Source organism: Molothrus ater, chromosome 6 (assembly GCF_012460135.2).
Source record: "Molothrus ater isolate BHLD 08-10-18 breed brown headed cowbird chromosome 6, BPBGC_Mater_1.1, whole genome shotgun sequence".
Lineage (NCBI taxonomy): Eukaryota > Metazoa > Chordata > Aves > Passeriformes > Icteridae > Molothrus > Molothrus ater.
The window spans coordinates 47977331-47995051 of record NC_050483.2 but is presented as its reverse complement, the minus strand read 5'-3'; the positions used below and the strand labels follow the sequence as shown (position 1 = coordinate 47995051).

The 17721-nt window shown below is 39.7% G+C and overlaps 1 protein-coding gene across 2 annotated transcripts in view; it reads left to right on the top strand.

The window, feature by feature from the left end:
• The first annotated feature begins 4558 nt into the window (after positions 1 to 4558).
• DICER1 (dicer 1, ribonuclease III) overlaps positions 4559 to 17721 on the top strand; it is a 63130-nt gene continuing 49967 nt past the window's right edge. For both annotated transcript variants that reach the window (XM_036383605.1, XM_036383604.1), the window contains exon 1: positions 4559 to 4659. The gene's annotated coding sequence lies outside the window, so the exon portion shown is untranslated. The remainder of the gene's footprint in view (positions 4660 to 17721) is intronic.

Genomic DNA, 17721 nt, shown 5'->3' with positions numbered 1-17721 from the left:
CCATGACACAGGAGGAGCAGGAGAACTTTCAAGCTGGTGAGTGCAGAGAGCAAAGCCTTTGACTTGAGCTGTGTTCTCTATTATGACACCAATATATGGTGGTAATCTTTTCTTGAGTTGCTATTTCTCCTGTTTTCCAAGGATTATTTCCAGGAGAGCTAATTGCACAATTTATGAGATGCCTTCTGTGACTAACTCCATTCCTTGGTGAGACAGTACCACTGGCTTACCACAGTCCTTGGCAAACCACACTTTATCTTGGAATATCATATAACATATGATCAAAGCAAAATGTATAGCTCCATCTGCTGTAAATACTTTGAATTGATTATTTTTCATTTCTTTTTTTATGGTTGCTCTGTACCCTGGGGAACAGATTTATCACTCTGCTGATTTGTATTTTCTGCATGTTAACAAGAATCGACATACATATAGATTTATACATAGTAAAGTGGTATTTCTTGGCTCTCAGGCATAAATGAGCATTAAAAAGGGTATATCTCAAGGACATTAGGAACTTCTGTTAACTGTTGTATGGCAGATCTTTTGCACTGTGCCATTGCAGCTACTTGTGAAACTGCTCCCTTCTTTCAGTAAAAAAACCCATCAGATGAAGTCCCAGGTGACTGGAAAAAGGAAACCCTGCACCCATTTTTAGAAAAGGCAGAAAGGAAGAGCCTTTCCCCCTTGCTCCTCTAGTTCCCTGCTGGCACAAACCTGAAAGGAAACAGTGCAGGGCTCAGTTCTTCACGGGCTAACATCATCAGTAAACCTGAGCAAAACTTTTCCTTCTTGCTGCTCATGTTCGGGAGATGTTTTTAGTCACACCAAAATCTTCTGTGACTCCCTCCTTTTTCTACTTTTGATGTATTTCTAAATTTATAGGAAAAATTAATCACAGCATCCAAACCCGTTGTAGGTTTGATGGCATCAAAAAAAGCCAAAAATTATTTCTAGAGGACTTGGGAGCCAATTTTGGTTTAAAAATATTCTCTCTTTGTGAGGCATTCCAGAACAGCTAACAGAATTCAAAGCTCAGAGTTGAATACAAATCTTGCAGTTGACAAATTTTGTTCTCCGTCATTTTTTGGCCACTGGTGGCTATAGGGGATCAAAAATTGATTTCTTTCCTAACAGAACATTTCTTTTTCTCCATCCTTCTTCCTTACCAGTGATTTAAATTTGTTTAGTTTCTTTAGTGATGTGTCACTGTGATAGACATACTCTAGAGACTATAAGTAGAAGATGATGGAGGAGATCATTAGTCTGAAGAAATCCAAGGAAAAAGCAGGGAACTTTGCCTGGGAAATGTTGCCAGGAGACAGAGGAGTCAGTTTCCAAATGATGTCAGCTCATATCCTCATGTCAGTAATTTAAAGAGGTAAAAAAAGAAAATATTACTGAAGTTTCTCTTGCACTAAGGAAAATATCCCTGAAATTACAAAGTCTGGGTCACTGAAGTGGGAAAGCATGCCGATTTTTTTTTAATGCATTCTAGGGTGAGACAAAGATTCATGCAACCTAACACCTTGTTAGAATCTAAGCTTCAGGTTTAGAAATGGAATCTTCTTTCTTTCTTCCAACTTCCTTCTCTATAATCATACCTGCAGCTTTTTCTCATAATACATTGCAGGTATTATAATTAGCACCGTGGTTTAAAACGTTTTCAACTGCTCTTTCCAGCAGTGATTCACAGCCATGAGCTGGAAAACCTGGTAGCCAGACTGGGGGCTTCTTGAGAGGAAAGCCCCAAGGAAAAATTTCCCAAGTGGAGTGCAGAATAGACACATTCTTTCCTGGCCAGAAACTAGAATGCAACACTTGGGCATGTACTGCCTTGGTAACTGGCAGCTTGTGCCAAAGTGCCTCACTGAAGCAGGGTGTGACAGGAGGCCAGAGGGCACCGTGGCTGGTACCAGCAGCAGGGAACAACAGAGGTCACCATTGTCTCGCAGGAAGGAATCTCTCCAGAGGCCATTTTAGACCCTGACGTGAGTGGAGCTGAAATGCCTGGTTTCCACCAGCGTGATTGGAGAGTTCTGTAGCATGAACAAAGACAATTCATTGTGACAAAGTGATTTTTAATGTCAGTTTTCCTCTTTTCTAACCCAAACAGAATCATGCTTTAATCTTAGTCAATAGAAAAAACCAGAAAAGCCTCCACTCCCCATCCATTACTAATTTTTTTTTAAAGGAAGATAAACGTCTCTATTTTCTTGTTGTCTAACAACAGTTACCCCATAGAGTAAATATCAGTATTTATAGTACTAAAGATATGGGGAAGGCTGTTACTTGGTACATTGTAACTTATTCTTTTCCAGATTTTAATAATTGGGCAGTGTGTCCTTTTCATCCCACAGCCTGTTTGTTTTGTTTTTATGGTTAGTTGTGTGGTTTTTTACTGAACTCTGATGTCAACCGGTTTGAAATATGTGGAATTTTTCAGTTGCATCTCACATTGACGAGTTCATCTCACTTTAAACATCTTTGTAAGGAATTTGTGAAATAACATAAAAGATAAAAAACATAAATTTTTAATTTGGGGTTAAACTCTGAGGGTTAGGTCTGATTACCCAAATATATGATATCAAATATTTGTTTCTTAGAATAGAGAGAAGGAAGTGGGGACAGGATTGTAAGGAACAGCACAGATTGTATCCTGTGCTTTTGTATCAAAAACTCCTGTCAGCCAGCAGGCTCAAGGGGGAAATAGCTGTGGAGAAAGACACCCAATTTTATAAGAAAATAACTTCCAGAATTCTCCTGGTATTTGTCTATTTTGTTTTCTAAGTATTCTGCTTGCTTTTTCTTTGAACCTACTTGAAATGGATAAAATTCATTATTTAACCATGGCCTGCACTAAGGAGGGTTTCTTTCTGCTCTATTTCATGTTAGAAGGAATCAAGAATGCCAATTTCCTTCAGTACTTCAGCTAAAATTGGAAAAATAGACCCATATGCTCTGACAGTTCCCACTGGATAAGACTGAACAGCTGCTCTTCTTCCTCAGCTTTTGTCATGGGATATAATTATTCTTCCATCCATAAAAAAACAGAAGGATGCCCTTTCAATCCTATAAAAATACCCAGTACTGTAACATTTAACAACAGAATGGCAGGCATTTGAGAAGTTGTGCTCTAAACAGCAGCAGAGGTTTGTGCCAAGAAAATACTTAATTTGATAATACCCCAGGCCTCTAGATCACTTTGAATCTGAAGTAATTTTACTCGGATTGTTTTAAATGAACCTTAGGAGTGCTCTAGTCAGCTTGATTTTTCATACTGATTTGCAGGCATAGCTGTGTTAAAATGGTGTTACAATGGCAAGTCCCTGGTAGAGAGCAGATGGAAGGAGGGAGCTGGACATCCAGTGACAGATCTTCCAGTGAAAACACACTGCCTTCCACACAACTTACAAGGGCAGTGGCTGGCCAGAAGTAGCATCGCATTTATGGTCATCTTCTTTGTCAGGCACCAAGGTCGATCACCATGCAGTCCTTATGCAAGCACATGAGATCACAGGAGACTCTCACTTGGTCCCCTGGCTTAACACAATTGTAACTCATTCACCTCTGCCTGAAGGGTTTTGGTAGTGGCAAAACCTTACCCTACACCAGCTGTTTAATTCCAGATATTTCAGGGAACTTCTAAAAATATTTAGTAGCAACATCTACTAGATCAACGGAGTGTTGCCAAAGTACTGGAACGAGACCAGTGCTCCAGCCAGGCAACAATCTGCCTCACGCAGTGACAGAAGGAGACGCTGCTGCCTTGGGAGCCCGCACAACCCAACCACCTTCAGCTGTCCTTTCTTCTTCTGGGCCCTGCACCAGCAAGGACTGAAGGCTCCCCAGGGGAAAAGTAGCGCTTTGCCTGTGGCAGGGAGGTGACTTCTTATGGAAATGGCCACTAGTGTGTGGAAAGGTGGGATTTTTGATAGAGAACAGAGGGAGAGGGGAGATAGAGAATAGAGGGAGAGATCACCAAAAGGGATCACCTTTTTCCCCTAGGGCCTGCCATGCAATAGAACAACCCCATTCCCCCAGATGCGGCACTCCATGACCCTCAGTGGCACAAGGAGCGAAGGCCGGGGCCGCGGCCTCCCTCCCAAGATGGCGGGCGCCGCCCTCGCCTCAGCGCCTCCGCGCGCCCCCCGCCCTAGCGCGCGAGACCCGCCCGCCGCGGGCATGGCCGAGCGCCCGCTCCGCTCCGCCGGGGGAGGGGCGGGAGCACGCACGCACGTGAGCGCCCGCGGCTCTCCGGCAGTCGCTGTATCCCGCCCTCCCATTGGCCGCCTGGCGAACCTTTCACCTTTTACCCGGCTGCGGCCGCCAATCGTCTGCTTCCTCTCATAGCGTGCGGGGATGCGGAGCGTGCGGACTGCGCAGGGCGGAATTCTCGGAGCGGGGTTGCGCCGCGGGCGCTGGGCGGCCCCCGTTGGTACGGGCGGGAGGGGCGGGGGCGGCGCTCCGTTTGCGTAGCGCCGGCCGTAGCGCAGGGGCAAGGGAGGGAGGGGGAGGCCGTCCCGGGCCCAGGTGAATGGAGGGACCTGACAGCTGCGGGGACTGAAGCGGCGGCGGCGGGGAAATGGCGGCGGCGGGAGCACAATGAGACGCGGCCTGTAGTAGGGAGAAGCGCCGGCCTGGGTCCGGTCCGAGCAGGTAGGAGATGGCGCGCCGGGAGCTGCATGACGGCCGAGCGCGGGTGTGTCGCGCCCGCTGGCCGCAGCTCCCGCGGCCCCGGCGCCGCCGCCAGCGGGGTGGGATGGCGGCAGCCCGTCCCTCCCGGGGCCCGGACAGTGCTGCCCCGTCTCCACCCCAGCGGCCGCCCGCGCCCGGGCCCCGCGATCGGCCTGGGCAGCTCCCCCGGCGCCGGCGGGGCCCGCACGGCCGGGCCTTGCTGCGGCCCCGCTCGGCTTTGTCTGTGAGCGGCGCCCCCCGGGCAGCCGCGCCGGACTCTCCCGGGGGCTCCGGGCCCTCCCGCCGTGTCCAGGAAAAAGCACTGGCGGGTAGTGAAGGAGTTTAAACGCAGCAGTGCTGATGTTAAAGGCGGTATAAAAACGTCTTGGCTCTTCTTTGCTTCCTTTCCATCCTTTTCTAAGGTAAATTAAGACAGCCTGATTAAAGGCAGACCTTCTGCTGTGTGAATGTGTGTTGAAAAGTGAAAGGTTAAAAGACACATATTTTTGCACAGGACTTCGTTGCTGTGTTAGGTAATATAGATGTAGCCCGCATGAGTAAAAAATAGGGGGTGATAGTCATCTGACAAAAAAAAAAGTATTTTTTGTGTGCATTCTGCTTAATCAGAAATTAGTGTTCAATAAAAGTGACTCTCAAAGTGAATAGTGAATCTCGGTTAACTGCTAACAGTCCAGAAGATGTTTGGCACTTCAGATCAGCTTTGAGTATTTTTGATGTTAAGATTTTGGTCTTCAAGTTAGGTGGTTGGCTCAAGTGGTGAAAGTGTGTAGGTTGGAACATTGTCTTCCGTTTTCTTTCCATAAACGTGGTAATCAAAACAGTTACCTTTGCAGACCCTCAGTTTGCCGTGTTTTACTGTGTTTTATGTATTTTCTTTAAATAAGCCACTCTGGATGCTCTGCTGAAATGCTGATTGCACGTGCGTGTTCTGTAGGTGGGGGTGGTGCTTGTTTTAGCAAGTTCATACAGACACTAACTGAATTCATTTCATAAGTGTTTTCCTAAGCTCTCTCTTAAGAGAATCTTTATTTACTGTCTATCTCCACACTGTGGTCCTTGAGCTTTGAAGATGCTACTAGCAGTTTTCAGGTGGAAGGTGCTTATTTTACATGTTTAGTAATTGGATTGTTACTTTATTAATTGGTAGGGCTAAAAATATGTATATATTTGTTCAGAGGTGTTGACCCTGAATTAGCCACTGCTGTTCTTCAAAGCATCCTGATGATACAGTTCTGTGAAAGTGGCAGGTCAGTACTTGGCAGCCACAAAGCAATTCATACGAGATTTAGCAGTTAATTGAGAAGGCAGTGACATCAGTATGTGATTGTATAAACCTGTTCTCAGTCTATATCTTTATTATTAAATGCAGTTAGGGTATTTTCTCTTTATCTCTCTTCTACTGTAGAAAGGTTGTATTAGGCCAGGAGTAGTGTAGATGGAAAATTGACTAGGGCTTTTCACATGAGGAAGGACATCCCAGTGAAGGGATAACAATCATCACAAAGGGAGCCACGAAGAAAGTAGAAGAGGGAAATGTTGATTGTTTGCTTGTTTCTCCTGTTTTTGAAGGATTTCTGTATCCTGCAGACTGAGCACAAATGTGATACTCCTTTACACTGTGTGTAAGTGACAGACGTGGTGCATCAGTCTATTTGGAATTCCAGAAGTTTACCAGACAATTGAAACAATTAATTTGTAGTGAAATTCATCCCAGGCTCTAAAAAGCAGAGTATCTTTTCAGTCTTGGCAAACACCAGGGTGGCTGGTCCATGGAAGGTACTTCTGCCTGCCCTGCAATTACACAGCTCCATACATGTCCTCCACTGGTTACTGGTAGGGGGAAGCCAACCAAGCTGTTTTGTCTATTATATTACACTAATGTTTTTCTAGAAGTTATACTTTTTTCTTTCTTTCTTTATTTTTAAAAATACATTGTAGCATACAAATGGAAAAAACCTAAAACCTGCAGTTCAAAAACAGATGTATTTTCATGTTTGTTTTTTTTTTGTAGACAATACATGTTTCTCCTTTCCCACCTCAAAGATGTGCAAAGTACTTTGTCACTTTTTCAAGCAAAGTGTATGGATTTGCCTCAGCACAGGTGCTCAGAGTCTGAGTGTATCTACTCGACCCATGCTGGCTTTCAGTATGAACTGACTAAAGGTGCATTGATCTGTACTGAATGCAAATTACTGCAAAACCAAATGAAAACACATGCATTCTTAAAAGAGCAAGGAGTTATTTAGCAAAATGGATAAAACAGCTGAAATAATTTGATTTCTCTTCAGATAAGCTCTAGAATAAAAGTGAGAGCAAGAATTCAGGAAGATTTTGGAAAGGATTCTACGGCTTTAGGGTCGATGAGCATTACAGTAAGTGCAAAGACTACAAACAGGTTTTTTTTTATTTTGGGGCATATGTTAATCTATTGATACCAAAGGGGTTTTTGCCTTTTTTGCTTTTATATATTCTCTCTATTCTTTACATATATATTATTGTATTTGTAGCTAGCATTTTACCTACTGCATTGGACAGAAAGACAAAAGAAATTCCCCAGCGGCACCAAGCCCTGCGGGTCCAAGGTTAGGTCCTCCTGGAACTGTGGTCAAAATGACTTCTCCAGACACATTTTTATGAACAAAGTTTAGTTATTATCCTAGGGGGGAGTTTCAGAAAAGGGTGGAACCAGGGGGGGAATTACCTCATCACCTATGTCTCTAATTGGGGATTCTTGTAAGTTATGCTGATTTCTAAACATAGAAAAATTGTATCTGCTTTATTTTATGTGTGCATCTTTGGTACTTTTCATCCAGCATGTTACACACCATAAGGACCCTTGTAAAGGTAACCCCTTTTTATCACCTGCGTCTGGTTTATGATTTTGGGGCCAGTGAAAAGGCATCACTATCAGGCAGCAAGTAGAACTTCAGAACATTCTGAGATTGGTTGTTCTGTTGTCCATAATTTTCTCTGACCTTTTTCCCTCTCATGTAGGGAACACAAACTAGGGAGTATGCTGAGCGTGATAGGTTGTTGGCAGAACAGCAAGGTGGCTCCTATGTCCCAGTGCCCGACTGTAACCAACCACCGACCGTCACCTTCATGTGTTCACATAAATTCTTCAGACTGATAGAAGTTTGGTTTTATTTATATAGATATTTTCAGGAAGTGCTACTTTTAAAGAAAGTAAAAGTATAATTAGAGTGTTCTGCAGAACAGGAGCTTCTGTAAAATGTTTGGAATGTACTTTTAGAATGCTATGTCCTGAAGGCTAAGAATAGTTGGAGTAGATCAGAAAGCACGATTTTGCTTTCCACCTTCCTGACGTCTATTTTTTCATCCTTTAGCCTTTTGTGAGTACCATATGTATTGTGATAAACCAGAAGAGAAGAAACTTGTTATATAGTAAAAACTAAAAGTTCATTTTTTAGCTGAAGTTACAGTCTTCGTTGACATTTCAAGTTTTGGTGTTTAAACTGTATTGACTGGGGGTATGGTGGCTTTAGGACTGTTACTAAAATAAACATTCTAGAAGACTTAATCTAGAGAACAAAGTAGTGCCCACTTTATGCCATATAATAATATTAGGTAAACTCTTGGTTTTGATAGTTCTTGCATGCTTATCTAGTAACATAATGCATGTTGAGTAGTATATTTTTAATTCCCTTGTTATTTCTGCTCTGTATTGCAGACTGCATTAGTTAAATCAGTTTTCCATTATATTTGTTACCTTCAAAATCATACAGTCATGAAGCAGAGAACTGAAACTCGTGTCAAGGAATTTACTTGCTTTGTTGCACAGCTGGAGGTGTTGAAAGGCTGTTCTTTGATGGGAGAGAAGAAAGGGCAATATTTTCCAGTTTCTCCTGTTGTAAATACTCCTGGATCCAAGAGACTTCAGTGCTGCTTGTTGTGGTCCTTCCTTGAAGTGCAATGCACTTGCCAGTTTGTGATCTGTGTTTTGGTTGGCATGGGTGTTACTAGTGAGTTCCTTCTTACCAAGACAGAAAATCAAGAGTTCTCTCTTGATCTTTGGTAGTAGAAAATCTTGATTTGCTGTGCTTTCTTCTCTTTATGTCAGTGACTCAGTACTTCTGTGATGTAAGCTGGCAGGATCATTTTCTGCCCATGTTTTAAATATTCTGTTATTCTTCATAAAGGATTCATTCCTTTGGGTTCATTGAATGAGTGTGAGAGATCTGAGAAGCACCAGGGTGGTTTCTGACTTGAAGGATTGGTTGCTGGAAACAGGTGGTCAGTTTGGGACTGACCCAAGCTGGCCTTGGGATTTCATTGTTTGTTTTAAATATCAGTATCATTGTGTTTTTTCATTTGTGTAAATGCACATGCAAACATAAAAAAAAATCCGACCCCAAATGCATGTTTGAACCAACCCCTTATTGTCAGTTATTAAAACCTGATTTCTGGTGCCTGTGTCCTCTTTTGGATTCTGATTCTTGATAATTTGTCAAGCCATGTAGCAGCCTTTTCCTCAGCTGAGATGCTAGTAAGTAGCCGGGTAGCAGTAAAGAAATTGGTCTTAAATATAAGAATTTAGGGATTCTATTTTTGAAAACTGAATTGGAGTTTTAGACCTGTCTACTTATTGATTGCATAAATCCCTTTTTCTTAGGAAGTGAGGTAAATACATTTTGCTTTTTAAAATTAATTTTTTTGATTCCACTGAGGTGATTTAGCTATGCAAGCATGTCTGGGCTGGCTACCTTTGCAATTCATGTTTCTCTTTCGTTTGCAAAGTCTCCTTGGTTTCTGATCTAGACCAAATTCCTTACAGCTTTCTTTGAACTGTTACTGGCCTTTTATGATCTTTCTGCTCTATATTTTTTTGTTCAAGCAGAAATGAATGAAAAAGGCTTAGCTATCTAAAGGTGAAGTTGCCTTGTAGTTTGTAGTAAAAACTTCTAGAGGTGGTCTGAATTCTAGACAGCACTCGAACCATAGAAGACCTAACTTCTCTCACTAAATTTTGGCAAGTTAATTCAGGTATTTTTGTTTTCAGCTCCTCTTTTGCATTTAACTTTCAAGTGCATAAATAAAAGGCATTTTTCAGATATTTATATTCTGCATACCTTAAAACATTTAAATGTATTGAATATGATCTACTAACTGGGGTTTTATGAACTAATAATTTATAGTATATCTTCTTTATTCAGGATATTAGTGTCTGGGATCAATCTTAAGTAAGACTTTTAATTCCTCACTGAAGCTGTGTCTTTCTGAGCAGGCAAAATTGTTCTTTGCTATATCTTCATGGTCAATGGCTCCCAGGCTTTGTTTTTGGAAGAAGACATAAAATGAATGTGCTTACAGTACAAGCAAAAGTCTGGTCAATTTTTTTAGTGACTCACAACCTTTGCCATCTTTCAACTAAAGTTAAATGCCCATATTGTCAACTTGCTCTATAACAGAGGTCATATCCCTTCTTAACAACTTTAAAATTTGTTTTGGGGCAAAAAATATATGCTTCTCCCTTTGCCCCCAGTTATTGAAGATAATTTTTCATGGTTCTTGCTGTCTAACACAGTGCTATCTCAATGACCTTCAAGACTGTAGAAGCTAAATTACTATTGGAGATAGATAATGAGCATAAAAAAGTATACTGCTTCTTAAAACAAAAATACCCCAAATAAGCACACATGTAAACCTCTGTTTCTGGTGTGTGTTTTTTGAGTCCTCAGGATGATGTGTGTGTTCTTGTCATTTGTTCTTCTTGCTGCTTATACATGGTGTTGGTGTGAAACAAAGTAAGAGGAAATTTGGAATATGAATGTTTTCTACTAGTTTAGTGAACAGAGTCAGCGTGAATGGCAGAGACTGTAAGGGGGAAGTGACAGAAGCTTGTTACTGAGAGCCATGGAGTTATCTTTGTATCTTTTTCATAATTTCCGCAGTTACTGCCAGCAAGGTCTCATGGACAGCCTCACAATTTTTTACAACTTGTAAAAAACACGTGTGAGGAAAGTTTTTCTTCTTTGTTGTTTCTAAAGAATATTGAACTCTTAAGAAAGATAGCAAGCTGTGAGTGATAGGGCAACAAGAAACTGTCTATATACTTTCAAAGATTATAAATCAAAAAATAAACACATATCCAGGTATTTCCAGAAATGTATACCCAGTATATCCATAGGTTTATATAGTGAATAGATAAGTTTATTTGTTTACTGTGCAATCAGTCACAAAGGCTCTGAGTTAATTAAATCTTCCACTACAGAAGTGTGGCTATACCACCTACTGAGGGATTTGAAAGCAATGGGTTTGAGGCATGATGGGTGATGAAGCTCTGGAGGAGAAAGTGTGTAGGTTTTAGGAAAGTAATGTGTTTTTATCTTCAAGTATTTAATTGAAAAAAGGATTGGAAGAATGCCAAAGACATTTATGAACTCCCTGAGTCTTTGAAAGACGTATGATCAACTTCCAGGAGATGAGCAGTTTTCCCTGTTGTAATCTTTGCATAGTTAATGCTTTGCTGTGTTGAAGTTAAGAAGTTAAACCTACCTTGATTAATAGTAAGTTATCTGGAAAATGGTCTTTTAATGACTATGTGTTGCCTAAACTGAGTACAGGATGAGTTTTTAGTGACAAAATTCATGATTTGTTGAAACTGTGTACTGACCAGTTGTTATCTCAGCTGATGAGGATCTGCAGGGAATTATTGGACAATTTTGGGGCATGTAGTGACTGGCATAATGATGAAGCAGGTGCTGATTTCTGGCAGGCATTTGGAGTAGTGTGCCACTAATGCATACATTGCCAGCTAATAGGAGTTGTTAAAACCCTTTATCGGTTCATCCCTTTACTGCAGTCTGCTGCCTGTAGGTGTTTCCTCTGGCACCATTTAAATAAGTTTGGACCACACAGGAAGAAGTTTTGGGGTTGGAAATTTGACTGATCTCTGTAACACAGTTCAGCAGCAGTTGGCAATAGAGAAAAGAAGCTGGTGTCTGATTTTAAATTGCACAGTCAAAAACCTGTTGAATTCCTTGTTTTCTGTAATGAAGGTGTTCAAGTGGCTGTCAAAGTAGATGACAACCTCCTCCTCATGGCAGCTCTAATACTCCTCTGATCCATATCAACTTACTTCATTCAGCTTGCTGAGCCAGTAGAAAACTTGCCTAGGTCAAGGAAAAAAAATACCACTTGGTTATATTGTCCGGAGCTATTTTTCTCTCAGGAAGTCAGACAAGTGTCAAAGCTGTTAGAGAAGGGAAGGAGCAGTGGCAGTAGAGTTCCTTCATTGAGCACTAGGTTGTCATCAGATTGGATCTACACTCATGAAAACTAATCTCAAACTACTACTTCTCAGCAATTAATTGAAATAATTGTTCCATGTTTTTCTCGACTTTATACTTTCTCACTTACTGTTAATAGCTGCTGTTATAAACAAGTGTGTTATGACAGTACTTTTGTGGATTTGTGCATGAAAATCAGTTGTGGTAAATCCAGGATAGGCACAAAGTGAGGGGAAAATTATGCTATGAAAATTAATTTAAAAAAATAGTTGGATTTAACAACACTTCTTTAGCATGTACTGTTCTGAGATATGAACAACTTTTTAATAAAAGTAATTATAATCAGTGCAGTAATCAAGATGGAACACTTAACAAGACTAATTCATCTAAGGAACAATTTATTCCGTGTGATTTCTTTCATTCTGTTACGGTCTGACTCAGCTGTGGTCACAGATGACTTGGAAACAGTTGTGGGGGCAGCAGGTAGATGGAGGCGAGGGTGAGAGTGATGCTTTGGGGGTGTAACAGTGTTTGTACTAAATGCATGGTAAGCTGTGACCAGGAAGCCTTTATTATACAGTGTTTTGTCTTGCTGCTGAGTGGAAATGAAAAAGAAAGTGATAAAATGAAAAGAATCTTTCCTGTGCTTTGTTTACATCAGGAATTTATTTCTTCTCTGATTGTTTTAGAAACATTTGTACAACCAGCTGCAGATTTTTATAAGCATATTTGAGGAAGTAAAAGTGAAATAATCGATCTGGTGAAATGATGGGATGTAAAACCTCTGCACATGCCACATGCTTAATCCTACTAAAAGAGGAGTAATAAGGTCACTCTTCTCAGTGACAGCTTGCTCATAAGGATTTAAGGCACTCTTCCTTTTCAGTGTACTTCATTGCTTTAGTTGATTAGTCTCAGTTTCTCTAACGTCTTGTCTGGGCAACAAGGTCAAACTTAATTTTTAACTTAAAAATCACATACCTTTAAAACTTTATTTCAAAACTACTTTCCTATTACAAGTCTTAGAAGCTTAGCTGTTGGTTTTTGGGATTTTTTTTTTTTTTTGCTTTAGTGGTTTGGGTTTTTTTTTTTCCCCCAGTCTTAGTATGTATTTGAAGTAGCTTGAATTGTAAATTAGGAAATTACGAAAAAGGTAATTTCTTAAAATCATTAGTTAAAGAGAAGTGAGAGACTTCCTGTTCAGTGTTGAGAAAGCAGTGCTGAGGAAGAAGAGAGAAATCTCCATTGAAAGTTAGGCATGTAATCTGCTTAAGTCATTCTGGAAGTCATCAATTATCTGCCTCTTTAGGCATCTTAATGCATCTATGTATGCCTACTCAATAAGCTGCTCATTAGCTGATGAAAGCAAATGATTAGTCAATGAAATTGAAAGTCACTTGTATTCAAATATTTATTCTGAATAATTTCAACTTTTATTATTATAAATGTAGTATAAATTTGCATTAATTGAGTTATAAATTCTTTCCAAATACACTGGAGTATGCAGGGGGAAAGTTGTTCTACATAGTTCAGTATAACAATTAATAAGGATAACGGTGTGATTGCTGCAATGTTGATGGCTGGGATGCTATTCTTCTGCTTAGTCAGATACCTGTGTTGTGAATCAGCCTAAACGATATCAATATGGATGCAGTAATTTCTAAGGAAAACTATAAAAACAATGTAAGTTCCCACTAATAGGGTAGTTTTGTAATAACCCTAGATTTAAGCTTTCCTAGTATAAATCTGGGATGCTTACCAGTATGCATGAAAATTGGGGATGTTAATACCTCTGATTTAATTGGACTTGCTGTATTGACATGTTAATGGTGGAGTAATTAACTTTAAAATGCTTGATTATTCCTTCTTGATAAAAGAAATTATTTGGTATATAAAGAGTTATAGTAAGGTTTTGGGGTTTTTTGTTTGTTTTTTTCTTTTTTTTAAATCTGAAGTATCTCTGCCTTTCCAAATCTTTGATTGCATTCATGTCTTTTTTTGTTTGCTTCTAGAATATTGCACATTTCCTTTGATTCCCTCATAACTAATTCAAGTTCTTAGTCGCTTGCATGCTCCCAGTATTTCTTCTGATCCATCCAGTCTGACTGTGTGTTCATTGCCGCTGCCCTTCACTTCTGTGCTGCTTCATGGATGTCTTCAGAGAGTCTGGGCTTGATTGATCTCTGGAGAAGCATAGTCTGACCTGCTGGAATTGGTCATCTGCAGGGTACTGTGAGAATAAATGTGGGGAAGAAAGTACTCTTAATGCAGTACTCATCATTAAGTGAAAGAATTGATGCATGTGCAGAGCTGCCCAGACTGGAGGAGTGATACAGTGATAACTGTGTGAGTTGGTATGTGAATTTGAATTTTGTTTCCCCCATTCAGAATGGAGGAGATGTGTTCTACTGCTTATCCAGATTCTTCCGTCCTTTCAGGTCATTCTTTGTCAGTCACCAGGGTTGTACCTGCCAGGCTGTTACTGTGTTCTTCTGGTAGGTCTTAATATATCCAAAGTAGAAGCTGAGCACAGCAGCAGCAGAAAGGGGAGGTAGTCCAGGCTCTGCCAATGCAGCTGCTAGTCAGCCTCACAGAATTTGGCTGCATTTTTTTTCTGGAAATTGAGAACTATTGAATTAAGAAAACACCTCAGAGGTTTTGCTCATAGTTGCTCGATGTTGCTATTTAATGTTGCTGCAATCAAGCTGCTGTACTTCTGGTAATTAGATGATACCAGGCATAATAATTGGTGGTTTGGCAACGTCAATGCAAACTACAGCTAATGTGGTAAAAACAGGAAGGAATTCTTTCTTTCACTTTGTATTTTCTGGTTTTTAATAACCAGGATTTGTGGAGCCAGTAATCGTGAATACAGCAAAATCTGCACTGTTGCTTATGATAGGAGTCTCTACTCAAACTTGTATGTTTGTATTCTGCTCTGAAAACGCAGTTCACAGCTGACTGAATTACAGGACTGTCTGTTAATATGACAAAAGAAAGGAACTCTCTTCAACTAATGGTTGTGGACTAGGGTCGTGTACGAATATGTGTCTTTTTTAATGTAATATTGTGTCAATAATACACTGACACAATATTACATTAAACAGGGACTGGAATTGAAACAACTTTAGGAATATATTAATTTTGAGTTGTGCTTAGCAGAAGAGTTAATTGACAGGTTTAGTACTATATTAACTTCGTTATATTGCTTCCAGAACTCAACATCGTGTCGGAAACCTTCAGTTGCACTATTTACAGGGATTTAACTCCTTTAAAACATTATTTCTCAGGCCTGAGTAGTTTTAGATAATAATATAAAAATGGAATTGACAATAATTTAGTTTCTCTTTCCTTCTAAATTGCCTCTATAATCATTAAATGAGTATTCAGTAAATACTATATCCAGTATTTACAACTGCTTTAATGTCTGGAACAATCCTGTCATTTGCCCATCTGGGAATGCTTTTGTATATATGCAGGAATAGCTCTCACTCCATTCTGGAAAATTAAAGGTAAAAAGTTTTCTCCACCTTCGTGCCTCCCAAACTTTTTTTTTTTTTAATGATTGCTGTAGCAAAGCAGCTTATTTCAGGTTTTAGAGCTTTTGTTAGCATTCAATGAGCAGTAACAACTTATATATTTTTTTTTAACCCACATAATTAAGAGTATCCATCACTATATGGTATTAGCAGACCTAATGTAGAAAATTGGATTAATACTGCACTGAACTGTAATCTACATTTGGCATAAGGGAAGGATACCTACAATATACATTCAGAGAACTCTCTCAAGGACACCTATTTTCTCAATTTATTCTTTTTTGTCTTGAATTTGTTCTGCTACTGTGCAAGATTGATGGATGAATCAGGGATGGGTCTGTTTTCTGATTTGGATCTCTGCACTGCAAGGTTTAGTGGTGCTTAGTTGCAGCAGGATTGGAGCTAAGGGACCTTTATGAAGTGGTTAAACCACCTCCTCTGTTAGCAGTGAAGTATGTTTGACATTGTTCCAGCTTTCATGCTTGATCACAACATGAAAAGCTTTCAAAGAAGGAAAGAAAATATTTACACACCTCTGACCCCACATACTGGGGAAAAGAAGCTGTCCACATTGCATTTTGTAGTTCTTAAATATTTTTATTTTTCAAATTCAGTTAGGATTCCATGTTTACTCCTAAACCTAAGAATTTTATTTAAGGCATTTATTAAAAAAGAAGCTTTAATTGAAGATGAAAACCTTTGGAGTTACTTAGCACAAGAGGAAGTCCTCAAGTCTGTACAAATCATTCCAGTTTTTCCTACCAATAGCTAAGGACTGACAGTACACAGAACAAACATGTCTTATCTTGTAGGTATTTTTTACCACTTTACCTTAAATAAGGGCTTCAGCTCTTCTGTCACTACCTTTTTGCCAAGTAAATTGTTGAATATTTTTCATTCAGTTTCAGTATTGTGTCAGTTGTTTTGGAAGGTCAACAGTGCTCCAGATAACCTGGGGTATGAAATTGCTACATGAGGCTTGAAGCATTATACTGGTAAAATGTAATATTTATGGCTTCTCACCACTTTTGAACCCCAGCCAGTGTGCAAATGTTTGCTTTATTGGACAATATTGAAAAATAAAGATTGCATTAAAAGATAAAAGCTGTTAATTGATAAGATCTGCTGAAGTCTTATCTTAGTTTAACTGTAAAGAATGTGAAGGACTGCTCATGTTCTAGTCTAAGTGTATGTATTTACATAGAGGGAAATAACTATAGCTTCTCCACTTTGGAATTGAGTCACATCATGTTACATGATGCACATTTATTCTGCTCGTGTCTTGTGTGAGAGCCCTTGCAACACTCTTGGTTTGCCACAGAGCATTTTCATAGGATTGTAGAATTCCATACGATTTAGGGAAAAGACCCCTAAAATTCAGCTCTCAATGTAAGACTGTCCAGTCCACCCAAAACCATGTCCCTAAGTGCCACATCTACACATTTCATTAAACACCTCCAGGGGTGTTGACTCAACCTGGTTAGCATCTTCACCTTTACATATTCTTACATATTCCAAAAGAAAAACAAAGACAAACCAAACAAGAAATAAACAAAACAAAAATAACAACCTAGTGAGCCTATGGAAAGGTCTTGAAAGTTAATTCACATATTTTCCTTCAATAAAATAATCAAGTGTGTTTTTTGGTTGTTGTGGGGTTTTTTTTCACTCTGATGAATTCTCGACAGCTGAGGAGCTTTGAATGTCTTCTAAATTTGGGAGGAAAAAGGTTTCTTTGTACTACATATTTTTATTAATTTAATACTGACTTCATCCCAGCTTCACATTAAATAAAATTTCAGTAGTGTGCCTACAAGTTCACTTCAGGGAAAGGCCACGTGAAGCCCAGTAGTGTAACTGGCGAGAAGTTGTTCTTTTTTAGGATGAAATTGAAAATAACAGAGCATAAAATGTGGAGTAAATAATGTGCTACCCAACATATAATACACATTTTAAGGTTGCACTAGGAAGAGTTGGTTTGATTCACCATTGATGATAAATACTTTTTTGTTTTGTTGGTGTTTTTATTGAAACTAGGGCTAGAATTTGAACACTGGTTCTTGGGTTGTACATAAATTGACATGGCTGACTGCAGTAGATGTGATCGCTCATTTTAGAATTGGTGGAAATTTTAGAGCTTGATATACAATCCAAATTTCTGCTGGCCTTCCATCATACAATTAAGGACTTCAGAGAAAGCCTTTTGTAATGTAGGGAACTTGGTAATTTTGGAT